Source organism: Marmota marmota, unplaced genomic scaffold (genome assembly GCF_001458135.2).
Source record: "Marmota marmota marmota unplaced genomic scaffold, marMar, whole genome shotgun sequence".
Lineage (NCBI taxonomy): Eukaryota > Metazoa > Chordata > Mammalia > Rodentia > Sciuridae > Marmota > Marmota marmota.
In genome coordinates, this window is record NW_025999968.1 from 19,640,411 (window position 1) to 19,655,255 (window position 14,845).

The following is a 14,845-nucleotide window of genomic DNA, read 5'->3' on the forward strand; positions in this document are numbered from 1 at the left end:
ATCCCAATGACTCTTAAGTTTGGTCTCTTAATGTTATCCCATATTTCTTGGATGTTCTCTGCTCATGGTTTCTTAACAGTCTTGCTGCTGTCTATGTTCTTTTCAAGTTGAAATACTTTGTCTTCATTGTCTGAAGTTCTATCTTCTAAGTGTTCTACTCTGCTGGTAGTATTCTCCATTGAGTTTTTAAGTTGGTTTATTGCTTCCTGCATTTCTAGGATTTCTGTTTGTTTGTTTTTTATAACCTCTATCTCCCTGTATAGTTGATCTTTTGCTGCCTGGATTTGTTCGTGTAATTCATTGTCGAAGTAATCTTTCATTGTCTGATTTTGCTGTCTAATGTCTTCCTTGATACTCCAGATCATCTGAAGCATGTATATCCTGAATTCTTTATCTGACATTCCATCTGCTGCAGCTGTTACCTCTTCTAAAGTTGAGTTGACCTGCATTGCTTGTGGTCCTTTCTTTGCTTGTCTTTTCATATTGCTTGTGTTTCTTTCTGCTTGGTGAAACTGTTGTGTTTTTGAAAAATTTTTCCCCCTATATATTTATATTGCTCTTGTATAGTTGAAAAGTCTCTCTTGCAGGGTCAGGCGGCGGTCTGCCTACCTTGCAGGAGCGGGCAGTGGCTCTGCTCTGCCCCTCTTCCAATTGGTGTGACGTGTCTACCACGCCCGAGGACCCCTGGGCCTGTTCTGCCGGTCAGTTGCAGGTCTGCCTACCTTGCAGGCGCGGGCGGCGGCTCTGCTCTGCCCCTACTCCAATTGGGGTGATGTGACTACCGCGCCGGCGGGCCGCTGGGCCTGTCCCGGGCGCGGGCGAAAGCTCTGCTCTGCCCCTACTCCAATTGGTGTGACTTGTCTACCACACCCGTGGACTGCTGGGCCTGTTCCGGGCATGGGCGAAGGCTCTGCTCTGCTCCTACTCCAATTGGGGTGACGTGCCTACCACCCCGGCCGGCCACTGGGCCTGTTCCGCTGGTCGGTCGCAGGTCTGCCTACCTTTCGGGTGCGGGCGGCGGCTCTGCTCTGCCCCTCTGGCTTGATGACAAAGTGAGAGAGACTCGGGTGTTTGTGACTCACTTTCTTTACCAGGAGACCAACTGTTTCTGTCCCTGATCAAGTGTTTTTGAGACCATAATAAGAGAAAAATTCAGGCTAACACTGCAAGTCTTTATCTAATTCATTTCTTGAATCTGCAGAGACAAAAAATGCCTCATATTTTTGTACAAATAGTAATTCTTCTTTTTAATATCCTCCAAATTCTAACTAAAGACATCTCTGACTCAGTTCACAGGACAACCTTGATAGAGTTGGGGCATAGTATTGCCACCAACAGCAGATAGCTGTGCAATGTTGGGTAGAGGAAGGCAATTGGACTGGAGACAGTATTGAGGCTGTTGGATGGGGAAACCACTGTGAAAAAAAAAAATGGAAACAGTATGAAATTCAGGTGGTGTATAAGGGGATAGGATTCCATTAAAAAGTTGTAATCTACTAAGAAGCATGGAGTGTTGGGAATTTAATGAATTATATAAGTGTAACATTATTTATATTTACTAATTGGTAAAGATATAATTGTTTGAGTCACATTTGTCAATAATCTTCTGCCTAAGAAGATTTCCACTCTCCTCCAACCTCACAGTGACTAGAGAATCTGTCACCTCCAAATTCTAAGGAGCTACAAACAATTAGACATGCTTTTGAATTATTATTCAAACATTTTTAACTTATTTAAAGTTTTTCTGTTTTTTAAGTCATTCATTACATAATACCAAATTGAAATTATATTACATGGTAATCTTTGTGCTTCCTAATTTTCAAAACTTAAATATACTTCCGATGATAACAGTATCTTTTAAAATGGAAACAGATATTTATGAATTTGATAATTTCTACAAACTGTTTTAAATTTGTATCAAAGTAAAAGCCTAAGTTCTTTCATTTCTAGTCACTTAAATATAGGTGGTGAGAGATATAAACCACAACATCTTTTCCTGACATTTTAAACCTCAACTTTTAGTTAAATATCTTGAATGCCTTCAAATGAATCATCAGATGAAGTATATCTTTTCTTTGTTCTTTAGCAGGTATCATTTTCATGTGTACCTGATACTAATAAAAAGTAAATGAAAGTATCTAAGTTTGAAATAGATAAGTCTTGATGTGAGGTTTTCCATGCTAGTTATGCATTATTGAGTAGTATAACTTTAAAAATACGATGGGGAATATTTTCCAAATGACAATGGGTCTCTGTAATTGAGGATGTCAATGAAAGTCCTGTTTTCTAAATAGTAAGGAATAAAAGGGAAATCAATTCTTTTGTCACCTTCTTTTTCCTAGTAATCTGAATATACCATTCATACAAAAATATTAGATCTTTCTAAAGAAATGAGAATTTTAGGAAAGCCAGTAATTTCAGAAGTCAAAATCTGATGAGGTTGGGAATGGTAAGAACTTTTCAAGAAGACTGTATATCAGACCATAGAATCAGGACATCATAAAACTTGACAACTAATTTATATTAATCAATTACAAATTCTAGACCTAAATAAGTGGGCTAAATAATAATGTTTGTTCTGGGAAAAATTCAGCACATTGGACAGGGAGGCCAATATTATCTGAAACTCCTTATTATGGAATAGATATTAGCAGTGTTAGGACCATTAGAATAGACTTAAAAATTATAATCAATGAGCAAGATTATTTCATATAATAGGGGTTGCAGAAAAGAGCTCCAGTTTCACCGGGAACAATAGTTTTGACTAGCACTATTCTAACAGCTGACGCTTTCATTAGGACAGAATGGAGTACTACAGATACTAGATTTCTTTTTGAAGTTTGTTTTTTTTTTTAAGTTTGTCCCCCCCCCATATTCATTGTGCTAAGTACAGTTATTATTTTTTTTTAGTCTGTAAAAGTTTTATATTCTTCAATTTGGGATATTTTTCTATTATTTCTTTGATAAGTTACTCTTCATGTTTTCTTTCTCTCAACTCCTTTTAGTTGGATGATTACCATCCAATTTCCATATCTTTTTTATTCCAATAATCCTTCACTTTTTAAAATCCTAGTTGCTGGGTGATCCTCTCAACCTTCTCTTCTAAATATTTTACTATATTTCTCAAAATTTCAGTTGTTTTGACTTTTTTTGTTCTTTTAATTTTCTTAATTTCAAGGTTACAACATCTTCTGAGCTATCTCAAAGTATTAAATAATAACTCGTTTAAGTATGTTTTCCTTGGATTGTCTCCATTTTCCCTGAGTTCCTTTTATTATTGGTCTAGTTTGCTCTGTCCTTTCTCTTCCACATTGGTGGCTTTCTTGACAGTGTGTTATTGATCTTGTCTTCTACGGACTAAGAAATTAACACACTAAGATGAGTTCTGTGAGCCTGTCTGTGGTGTGCCAACTAGCTTCCTTGAAAGCACCTAAAATGAAAACTGGCATTTTCCTTTCAGATGCTGCAAATATCAAAGTCTTTGAATCAATTTTATGACTCCTCTATCCTTCTTCCCAGAGGTTGTGGACTACACTGATAATGGTCAGAGGACAGGTTTGAGAAGAAGTGAATTGGATCTCACTGGTTTCTCAGCAGATGTACACTTAATCACTTATCTTCAACCTCATGCCTGCCTCTCTGAAACAAATTTATCCTGACTGCCTGGGTTGAGGTGCTGCAGGTTGGGGTGGGCACCTGAGGCCCAATAACTCCACAAACAGGTAAAAACCTTTTATTTTCAGCCATCTCCTAACCTCTACTTTTTATAGTTGTCCAGACTCTCAATTGTTGAGCCTTTCTTGAAATTCTATAAATTTCTATAAAATTCTATTAAAACTGATTTACTTTTTATTGGTTATTTTCTACGAAGTGTGGATATTTGAATTTGACCTTTCTTCTTTCTGCTAATATTTTCATAATTCCTCTGTTTTCTTCCTTCATCTACCATAATTTAGTATTGTATATGACTTTCAGTTTGATTAAACTTGCAGTTTGTATTATTATTTCTTTACCGTGTTTTGTTGTGATTTTCATCAGAAGAAGGGGATGGAAAGGTCTCTGCTCCACCTTCTTGAAACTGAAAATCTATTGCAATAGTTTATAACTCTATAAAAGAAATAATATAAATTTTGGGAGGGTAATTCATACTTTTCTCAGTTCCTTGACTTTATATTAAAATAATAACATAATGAATCCTAATAACAACTTCCATATTTCACTTGTCATATTGCATATCACAATTGTGTTTCATTTCTCATAAATGTCTACTCTCCTCAAACTTTGGGACTTGCTATCTCATCCTCAGTAGGCAAAGTCACCTTGGACTGTTCCACCATCCAGTCACCACTTTTTCCAATTTCTGTCACCAGACCTTTGCTCCTCCCCTGGTTATCATGGTGAAGAAAAGGTCCTTTCTTTTTATACCATTGATGCCTCTGCCTGGGCCCCGAATTTCATCCTTTTATCTATCCTCAGGGTTTCTGTTCTTTTTTTTTTTTAATTTGGTCTTTTTCCTCCCCTTATTCCTTATCACCCTTTTCTTATCAACATTTTAAATTCAAGTCTTCAAGTTTCTCTCTTGAAGAAAAACAAACTTTCTGATGTTAACATTTCCCTCCAATTATCCCCTTGATCATCTCCTTATCTTCACAAACTTCTTGAGTTTTCTGAAGGCACTCTTTGTGCTTCCTCATCTCTCTCTCCTCAGCTGATAACATTCTGCTTTCACACTTACCACTCTGTAGAAACTATTCTCATTGAAATTGGAAATTTCCCAAAATGAAAGTCATAAAAACAATTTCTTTATAGCCAAATAAAATGAATATTCTTTAGTTTTTAGGGTAGCTATGTATTCTTTTTAACTCTATTGATCAATCCTTTATTCCAGAAGCACTCCCTTCCTTTGGTTTTCATAGTAACACAGTATCAGTCAGGATGGAATAGCACATGCTACAATTAAACAAACAAACAAACAAAACAAAATGAAAAAAACACCCTTTGTCCATAGCAGATTGACTTGGAGCTCCAATGATCATACCTGGATACAGGCTGATAAAACAGCTGTTGTTTGGAACATAGCCAAATGTTAAGGCAAAGGAAAAGAAAACATAGCAATTCAGACACTAGATACTATACTCTCATAATAAACACATGACATTTCTGTCTCTGTTCCATAGACCAAATCACTCTATTTCCCTAGGAGCAGTGAAATACATATTTACCAGTTGCTTAGGAGAACTGGAAGTAATTTTGGAAAAGCATTAAAGACAACCATAATCCCTTTTACCACAGACCTCCTACAACACTCAACACTAATCAAGGAATATGAACCTAAATATAAGATGTTTGGAAATTTTATTTCAGTGATTAGTAACTGAGTCAATTAATTCTGACTGAATAGATAACTCCATATATCAGGAATAAACATGGTTGAAGAGACAACATAGATTTTACTGAAAACTAAATATTTAAATCCACTCTATATTACTCTGTGACTTAGTCTGTTTGTGTTTCTATAACAAAATACCTGAAACTGGGTGATTTATAAATAATAGGGATGTATTTTTCACAGTTCTGGAGAGTGGGAAGTTCAAGATCAAAGGCTTGTCAGGATCAATGTCTTGTAAAGAAGGTCCAGTTATCATGTAAGTGATTCCTTCTAGTTGTTTGCAATTGGCATAAGGAAGGGAAGGCAAAAAAGAGGGTAAATACTGTGTACACACATGGCAGCAGAGGGGAAGAAAGTAAACCCATTCCCTCAAGCCCTTTTATAAAAGCCCTAATTCATCCATGAAGGCTTTGCCTTCATGACTTAATCATCTTGTAAAGGCCCCACGTCTTAACACTATCACAATGACCATTAAGTTTTTTTTTTTAAAGAGAGAGTGAGAGAGACAGAGAGACAGAGAGAGAATTTTAATATTTATTTTTTAGTTTTCGGCAGACACAACATCTTTGTTTGTATGTGGTGCTGAGGATCGAACCCGGGCCACACGCATGCCAGGCAAGCGGCGCTACCGCTTGAGCCACATCCCCAGCCCATCATTAAGTTTTAACATATGAATTTTGGAAGCACAGTCAGATCATGGCAGTCTGTTTGGATAGCTATAGCAAAAACACCATAAACTTAATGGATTATGAACAATACACATTTATTTCTCACTGGTATGTAGGCTGGGAAATACAAGATCAAGGTACCAGCAGATTTGCTGTCTGGCATAAGACTGTTCTTTATAAACAGCAACTTCTTGCTGTGTCTGTACTTGGTAGAAGTAGCAAACAAGCTCTCTTGGGCATTTTTTATAAGGACATGAATTCCACTCATGAATGGTTTTGCCTTCAAGACCTAATAACCTTCCAAAGGCTCCAACTCCTAGAATCGTCATGTTAAGATTTCAACATGAAATTTGGGGAGACATAAACATTTAGGTCATAGCACATTCATCTATTTCATAATGCTAAGCATTTACTCTATTTTTCCTAAGTACTTATTATTATAAACTTAGCACAGTACTAAACGATGAAGTTTAAACAAAACATAACCACTCTCAGGAAATACCATATAAATCTAGCAATTCTCAATTCTGCCTCCCATTTGTCAATTAATTCCCTTACACTTTTGAAAACTGAAACTAAATATGTAGTTATTATTGCCCATCAGATAAAAATGTAGATATTTGCAAACCTGAAATGACTATTAAGAAAAGGAAGTAGAAAGAGCTCTTTTAGATCAGCTGTTTCATATATTATACCAAATATTAACTTAATTAGGGCCTTAGAGATAGCTTTAGGATATCTCTCCCAAACATCACCTAGATCAAAATCTGGCTTTAAATTAGCAATTCTCAAAGAAAGTAGTTGGCAATTTCCAGAGGGATTAGAATTTTCATTCGGAAAGAACACTCTGGTGATGTCATTAACGTTTATTACTCTTTTAAAAAAAAAGTCACCAGGTAAACATTTACAAGAGAAAAGTTTCAGAATGATCATATTTCCATCCGACTAATTGGCATTTAGAGTGACCATCTGAAGTTCTAGACTGATTGAAAGTAATACGTAAGGAACTGTAACCATAAATTCTGAAATGTCACTCCACTTTTTTATATTTGCTCTTTTTTCTTACAGGAAAAGGCATATGGATAAATGAGATAATAACTGGAAACATGAGCAGGGAGGCACCAAGAGCAGAGAGCACTCCAATTGTAAGAATTCTTCAAAGTTTCTATTAAAAAAAAAAAACACAAGATTTTTTTAAGTGCTTCTTGAGAACATGCTAAGGTGGAAAGAAAGTTAGATGGAAGACAGTGACTGAGAGAAGACAGTAATGCCGAAGTCTAGTTATAAAACATTTTTAAGGTGGAAAAATCATGCTAGCACTTCCCAAATCAGGCCAAATTCATGTTAGCTGATGCAGTTGTTTCCTACTGAGTCAGTGCACTATAGAAGGCAAGACATCCAACACTTCTGTAATAGGTCAAAGAAAAGAATGTGTGACTGAGGGAGCCCAAGAGGCTCACTGTAGCATGTAAGTGCTGCTCCAGGGATCCCTGTACCTAGGGACTGTGGAAGGTGATTTTTTTTTTAATAAAAAGTGTAGAAAAAATACATGTATGACTCAATTACATAGATGTCAATTCATTTGAACAACAGGTCTGTATCTGATTACTTTCTGAAGGTTCCTGATTATTTTTTTTTGGATCTTTAGGACTACAGATGTCTTTTAGGACTATAGATATAGAGCATTTTAATGAGTGAAACCTTGTTGTTTATTGAATAAAGAGGGTAAAAAATTGAGTTAAGGACACATATATGTCCAGGGAAAACCCAATTGTCATCAATTTAATATTAAACTAAGGGTTGTTCATCATCATGCCCCATGCTTTTCTTTTTCTGAGATTCTCTTGAAGGTTGTCATAGGATTGAAGGCACAAAGGACACAGGCAAAATTTAGGTTACTGGAAGGATAAGGAGAGCTCTGGCGAATGTCCCCTGCAAAGATCAATCTACAATCTCACACCTAACCTTTATTCAGGGGTATCCTTGTCTCTGCTCTTATACAGTGCTTTATTACTCTTTAATAGACCATCACAGTTCACTCAAGGGAGTCAAAGGAACATGGTCAAATTTCCCGAGACCTACTTCTTTGGCTATTCAATTTTGGGAGGGAAAGAGCAAAGGCATGACCTCCTGTTGAGATTTGGCCTATGCTAAATAGAAGAAAATATCCATATTAGGAAAGGGAGAGTTGTTGCAAAGTCCAAGTTAAATATGACACTCTTTCCTCTTTGGGTTCCCACGTGTGGGTATGCATGCTTGATTAACATTGAGATATCCTGGTTTCATTTGGCTTAACTTGGCATATATAAACACCATTTCTCTTCTCGATATGGTTGCATTCTGGCCAAATGCCAATGATCTCACAATGGAAATTTTCAATGTTAAACTTTGTGTGTGTGAAATATTTTAGAGATTTGCGAGAAAAAAATTGGTACATTTTAAGGGGAAAATCAACACAAAACAGAACACTATAAAATCTATTAATAACCCAAAGTGAAACACATGCAATGTAGATGATATTGAATTTCAGCAAATACCGGCTGTTATCACATTGTTGGCACTCAATTTTTCTTTGTATATGCAAGATGGCATTTCGGTAGACATTTCAAATGCAACCAGCCATTCATTTTGTTTATAAATTGAACTTTCAAATGAAGTAACATAAAAATGTATTTTCAATGGTTCAAATAAAAAAATATTTGGTTAAAATATTTTTTGAATTAGTTCAATTCAATAAGCACATCCTTTAAGAAAATGTATAGCGTAGTGGTTAAAACAGATTGCTACTGTAATTACTGTTGTGGCTTAGGCAAATTTTCTTACCTTCTAGGCCTCATTCCCTCCTCTGCAAACAGAGATGCTGTATCTACATAGAGTTGTTGTGAGTATAAATGTTAATATATATTAGGAGTGCTGTCAAGTCCTGGCACAGGGTTAGGGCTCCATGAGTGTTGGTTATTGTTGCTATTGGCCTATTGGAAGTACTGTTTTAGATGCTAAAAAGCAAAAACAAGCAAAGGTGAATTGGAAGTCCTTTCACCTTCAAGAAACCTGAGAGTTAGGCAGTGAATTATACTTTAACTCAGACCACTATAAGAATACAATAGACAAAAAATGCAGTTGGTAGTACACAGGAAGTCCAGGTTAATGCCAAGGGATTTGTTTGATTTGAGTTTTAAATTGTGGGTGAGCTTTAACAGATAAAAGGAGAACTGAGAACAATCCAATATTCTAGGTAGAGAAAGCAAAGAGGTAAGAGTTACATGGGATATTAAGTACCTCTTCCAAGCTGACAATAACATACCAAGTAATTGCAATGCAGCTAATACTCTTTCCAGTACCCAATAGTAGAAGTGGTAATGAAGCTCAACATTCTTTCCTGCTGAACTTAATTGGCCTTAGACTCTTTAAAATAGGGTTCAGGTAGCAACTAGTTCTTTACCGGTTTGGCTTATATAATTAAACCTTTGGTACCTGAGGTATAGTATTGCCTAGAGGTAGTGGTAAGAGTAATAGTAGATAAAGCTGCAAAGTTAAAAATAATAGTTATTATATACTGGGTGATCATTTTGTATATTCATATAGTTTATCTTATTCAATTCTCACAAAAAATATATAAGATAGGCATTTTTAAAAATTTTGTATATAAATAAACTGAGCCCGAGAAAGATTAAGAACTATTTCCAAAGTCATTTAGCTAGAAAATGTTGGAATTGGAGTTTAAACCAAACACTTTAAAAACTTAAATTTTGTGATTACATTACGGGTACTCCACCATGTACAGCCAGAGGAAGGAGAAGTTGTGCTCCATTTGTGTACAATGTGTCAAAATGTATTCTATTGTCATGTATAATTAATTAGAACAAATTAAAAATAATTTAAAAGAAATAAAAAATTTAAAAACTTAAATTTTGTATTCTTAATCATATTACAGATGATTGTTTTAAATAGACTTCATTTTAAACCAGAGATAAGTCAAAGTTAATTATGAACTAGCCCTTAATTTAATGTTAAGAATGTAAAAAAGCTGGGGCTGGGGTTGTGGCTCAGTGGTAGAGTACTTGCCTTGCACACGCAAGGCACTGGGTTCAGCACCACATAAAATAAATAAATTAGTAAAACAGAGGTAATGTGTTCATATTCAACTAAAAAAAAATCACAAAATTTAAAAGTAAAGAATTTGAAAAAGTCATTCTGCATGTTTAGGGAAATTACTGAAGACTTTTGAACAGAAGAGTTTGATTGGAATTTTACTTTAGGAACAAAACTTGCAGCAGGATGAAAGATATTTTGGAAGGAAGGAGACTGGAAATGAAATGATCTATTTGTTGGGGAAATAATGGGTATCTGAGGTGGAAAGAAGACAATGGCATCAAATTATAGCATCAAAGTGAAATTCATAGGAACTAACTGCATGGAAGATATGCATTTCTGAAGTTTCAAGTTTGGGAATTTCATATAGGCAAGAAGAGAGTGAGTTAAGGATTCTGATGGACAATATAGATGGAGATTATGTATCAAAATCCATTAAGAAAACAAAAAAGAATACATTTAAATACATAAGGTTTAACCTGGCTTTCTTTTTTTTCCAAGTTAAAAAAAAAACCCAGAGAATAATGAACTAATGAAACTCTAAACAGATCCAGGCTATTTGAAGAATGAGCGTCTTTCTCCATAATACAAACATGTGTATGTGTATGTGTAGGTGAAAGTGGGAAAGATAGAAAGAGGAGAGGAGAAAGAGAGAAGAATCATAGGACTTAAGTTCAAGGAACTGTTTGATATTATCAGAAAAATATTTCAAGTTTCTCATTAAATAACTTCTTTATAAGCAACAAGGTAGATTTATTATGCCATTTTCATTCTTCCATGGTAGAGAATGCTTGCCCAGTCAGAAATAAATTCAGAGCCAAGGCTCTCAGCAGTCTGACCTACTTAGCTAATATTTCTTTTTTAAAAAATCAAGTTTGTAGTTTAATTCTGCTGAGAAGGTGTCAGAATGATAGCTCTTGAGGTTGATAAATTTTAGAATGCTCAATGTTATTCATGTAGATTAGCAAATTTCAATTTCTCTTTACCTTTACCTATTTTAAAATCCCCAAACATAACAAGGTGTGGAAGTTATATTTTTATTCTATCTTTAATCACTAATTAAGATTTATATTATAGGAATCCTCAGTAATCATTCTCTCTCTCTCAAGACTTTCTGTGAAGCTAGCAGGTGATACTTGGACATCCTTGTAGGACTTTACATAGTGAAGTAGCCAACACAGATTACGAGACTTAAGAAAAAGAGTGATCAGACATTAAAACCAAAAGTGGCCTATAGACATGAAAATAACAGTGAGAAAACAACTAATTCTTGAAATTCTTATGCTTATATATTCTTAAGTTAATTATTCTTATATTATTCTTATAAGAAGTTTGAGCTGTTGTCATTAGTAAGTGTAATCTTTATATTACAAATACTAAACTTCCTAATAATTAAAGATAACTTTTTGTTTCAAAATAATTATAATCTTTCATAATTCATTAAGAAAAAAAGTGATTTGTCTTTCTTACAGATGACTGTTCAACTGCTAATGGACTACAAGGTAAATTATTTATAAAGTATGTAAATATTCCTTGTGTCTATGGCTTATGGCTACAATAAGGAACATGTTCACTAGTCTTAAGGAATTTAGAAAGTAATAAAGTCATAGGATGTATCTAATAATCGTGCATGTATTCTTATGGACTATAATTAAAGGAAGTTGGAGATAGCAAAGGCAAATTGCAAATTTAGAGATGATACAAATGTTCATTAGAGAGAAAAGGATCCCCTGAAATTAATGGGTTTTGATCTTCATTCTGAAATAATAATTAAAGAAAGAGTCATTCACCTCCTAAAGGATCAAGGTTTGGAAATTAATCAGTGTACTTAGTGCTACTGAAATTTGGTGTGTGTGTGTGTGTGTGTGTGTAGCATCAACAGAATTTTAACTGAAATATCCATAGTGTAAAATGTTTAAGTAAATTAATGTCTAAAGGTTGAGTAAAATGTGGTTGGCAATAATTTTGTGAACATCTGCCTTCAGAGAAATATGATTACTGCTTCAAAATTGCAGGGAAAAAGTGACAATCAGGGTTTTGGCTATAATTTTCATATTTGGGTTGGGAGGCAGCTTCCTCAGAAATCAGCTTGGTAGTTCCCTCTCCCTTCATGTCCTTGGCAAGCAGAGCAGCTGCTTATGTCCAGAGTCCAGCTGTGAAGAATTTAAGGGAGCCCTCTCCCAGGGGTGCCAGCTGAAGGAATGTTCTCCATGCAGATTTCTCCCAGAATCCCAATATAGCAAAGCTCACAATGTGACCATCTTTTTATTTAGATTTTCCAACAAATTTGAAAAATATTTGGCATGCTCTTTCTACCTTTGCTTCTATTCATTTAGTCTTTGCCTCTGAAAAGTAGTGCCAAGAGGAAAGTTTCCTGCATTTATTTCCTTTCTAGTGTGACATCTTGCTTTGAAAACTTTGAGTGTGGATATAGGCAGAGATAGAAAAAAAAAAGAGGCTTCATTTTAGTTTCTTTTCTTTGCATTAACACACAGTCTTCAGAGGGATTTCCAAATAAATGAGGAGACCAATGCCCTTATAAGATCTAGAGAACTTATATACCATCTAGATTGTGGAGGTATCCTTGCACTTCCAGTGACATCTCAATAGCAAATACCCCTTGGGAGAGCTTTAGTAAATCAGTAAACAATCACCCAAACTTGAATTTGAGTTCTTTATTCAGAAATTGTAAAAAGAAAATCTAAAAGTGTGTGCATTATTTTCATCATTATTTTGGGAGCAGGGGAATGTAGTAAGAGACTATTGCTTGTTTTTAATTTTAGCACCCAACAGAGTAAAGTCGAATTATGGATAACAAAAGACAGCATCAGGTTTGAGGTTAAATAATCTCTTGGGAATGAAGTACCTGGAAAACTTGGGGGTAGAATAAGGTGAGGATACTATTATGGGCTGACTTTTCCCTAAGGTTTGACATAAGTATATCAGAAATAGTCATTAAAATGGTTGACAAATTTAAACTTGGTAAGGAAAAGATAATAAGTTTTCCAAATATCTCTTAAAATTGTCCCAAGATGATAAGAAGCTCTTTATAAAAGAAATGCTATGATCTCACTAATTATAAAACCTATACCTTTAGAGAACTAATAGATTTTAGTGAGGGGAAACTCAGAGCTTAAGAATGTGACAATCATGATAAGGTTTTGAACAGTCAATTTCCCTGAGGCAGTTAGCATGGACTCTATAATGAACTAAATACTGGGAAATTTAATTTGAATTTTCCAAACTGTGTGCCCAGATATGTATGACTGAAACATATTCTCAGAAAGATATAAAGGAACCATATTTCTTGACAAGAACCAATAGACTGCTTGTGCAAGGATTTCTTTTTCTTTCTAATTCTAAGGACTAAGGAGAATAAGTATATAGTTAACTCTCATGCCACCATTTATAATTAGAATGGATTGATAGTGGAGATTGTGAAACGATGAATCTGAAAGTTATATTGAGCCACAGCTCACATTTTTTCCATTTTAAATCTAAGATTACTGTATTTTTCTTTGCATTTTTTAAATTAGAAAAAGCTAGAATAGCTTTGATAATATCTCTCAAAGAGTATGCCTGATGTTTAAAGATTGATATTTTATTTCAAATCATGAAAATATTTCCAAGTTATTTTGAAAAATACCTAAAACAGTAAAATCCCAAGACAGCAAAAATAACTATGCATTTTCTGGACACCAAGGCTGTGATCCCTTGTTACTGAAAAATCATGTGACAGAATAAGGAAAGAGAACTTAACTTAGTTCAGAGGGCTGTGCTGGAGCGGTATTTGGTATCTTCAAAGAGAATCCAGGAAAATAGAAGATAGTTTGTCAGAAGAGAAGACGGAGATAGGGTTGTCTGGGACATACCACACAAAACCCCAGAACTTATAAATACTGTGGGGTAAAAAAGCTAATTTTGGAAGGAGCAGGAAAGCTCCATACTGAAGACAAGCATTGTCTACTTTAGAGCTTTGTCTAGATCTGCGGTTTATGTTAACATGGAATAGACTGAACATCACAGCCTTCATTTTTGCTCCATGAAGAGATCCAAAAGAAAGGCTCTCTGCCCTTCCTCAGGGACTGTCCCCTGTGGCCAGCCTCATGTCCTGGGTTCTAACCACTGTCAGACATGGTGATAAACCCTGAAGACAAGATCTCATTTAATCCTCCTAAGAGGCAACTAATATTATCTGCTACTGAACAGTTTTTAAAAAGAAGATACTGAAACTGAGAGCTTAAATGACTTCAAGGTCAAACAAAAAATAACTGTGAAACTGGCACTTAACTCTACAAATCTACATTTTATTCCAGGGTCTTAAAGCATAGAAACTAGCATCAAAAATGTCTCAAACTGGAGGCTGTTTGGCCCCCTGTACTTAGCCCAGAGAAGCTGCAGTAGGAATTGAAGAAAAACTCCTAGGATTTTTGGGCTTCCTGCAGCCAGTTTCAGGTCCTTCTCTTCTACAGATTCTAAGATGTAAATATCCCACTTCTGTTCAAAAGGGAGAATATAAGTCTGAAAGAGGCAAAAGAATGACTCTTCTCTATTAACTTTTGTGCTTCTTAGTCCCCTTTAATTCCTGATTCCCAGCATCAAAGAGCATGTAGGGAAGGACAGAATTTGAAAGACAAGGGCCCATCTTCAGCTCTGCTCTGTTCTATTCTGTGAGCCCCACTTCCCTTTGAAATCC

At 35.2% G+C, this 14,845-nt stretch overlaps 1 long non-coding RNA gene across 1 annotated transcript; it reads left to right on the forward strand.

The window, feature by feature from the left end:
- Window positions 1-3,468: 3,468 nt before the first annotated feature.
- On the forward strand, window positions 3,469-11,651 carry LOC125616862. Its single transcript, XR_007347646.1, has 5 exons — window positions 3,469-3,722; window positions 5,573-5,645; window positions 7,126-7,202; window positions 8,888-8,938; window positions 11,622-11,651. It is a non-coding gene; the product is annotated as an uncharacterized LOC125616862 (long non-coding RNA).
- Window positions 11,652-14,845: the final 3,194 nt, after the last annotated feature.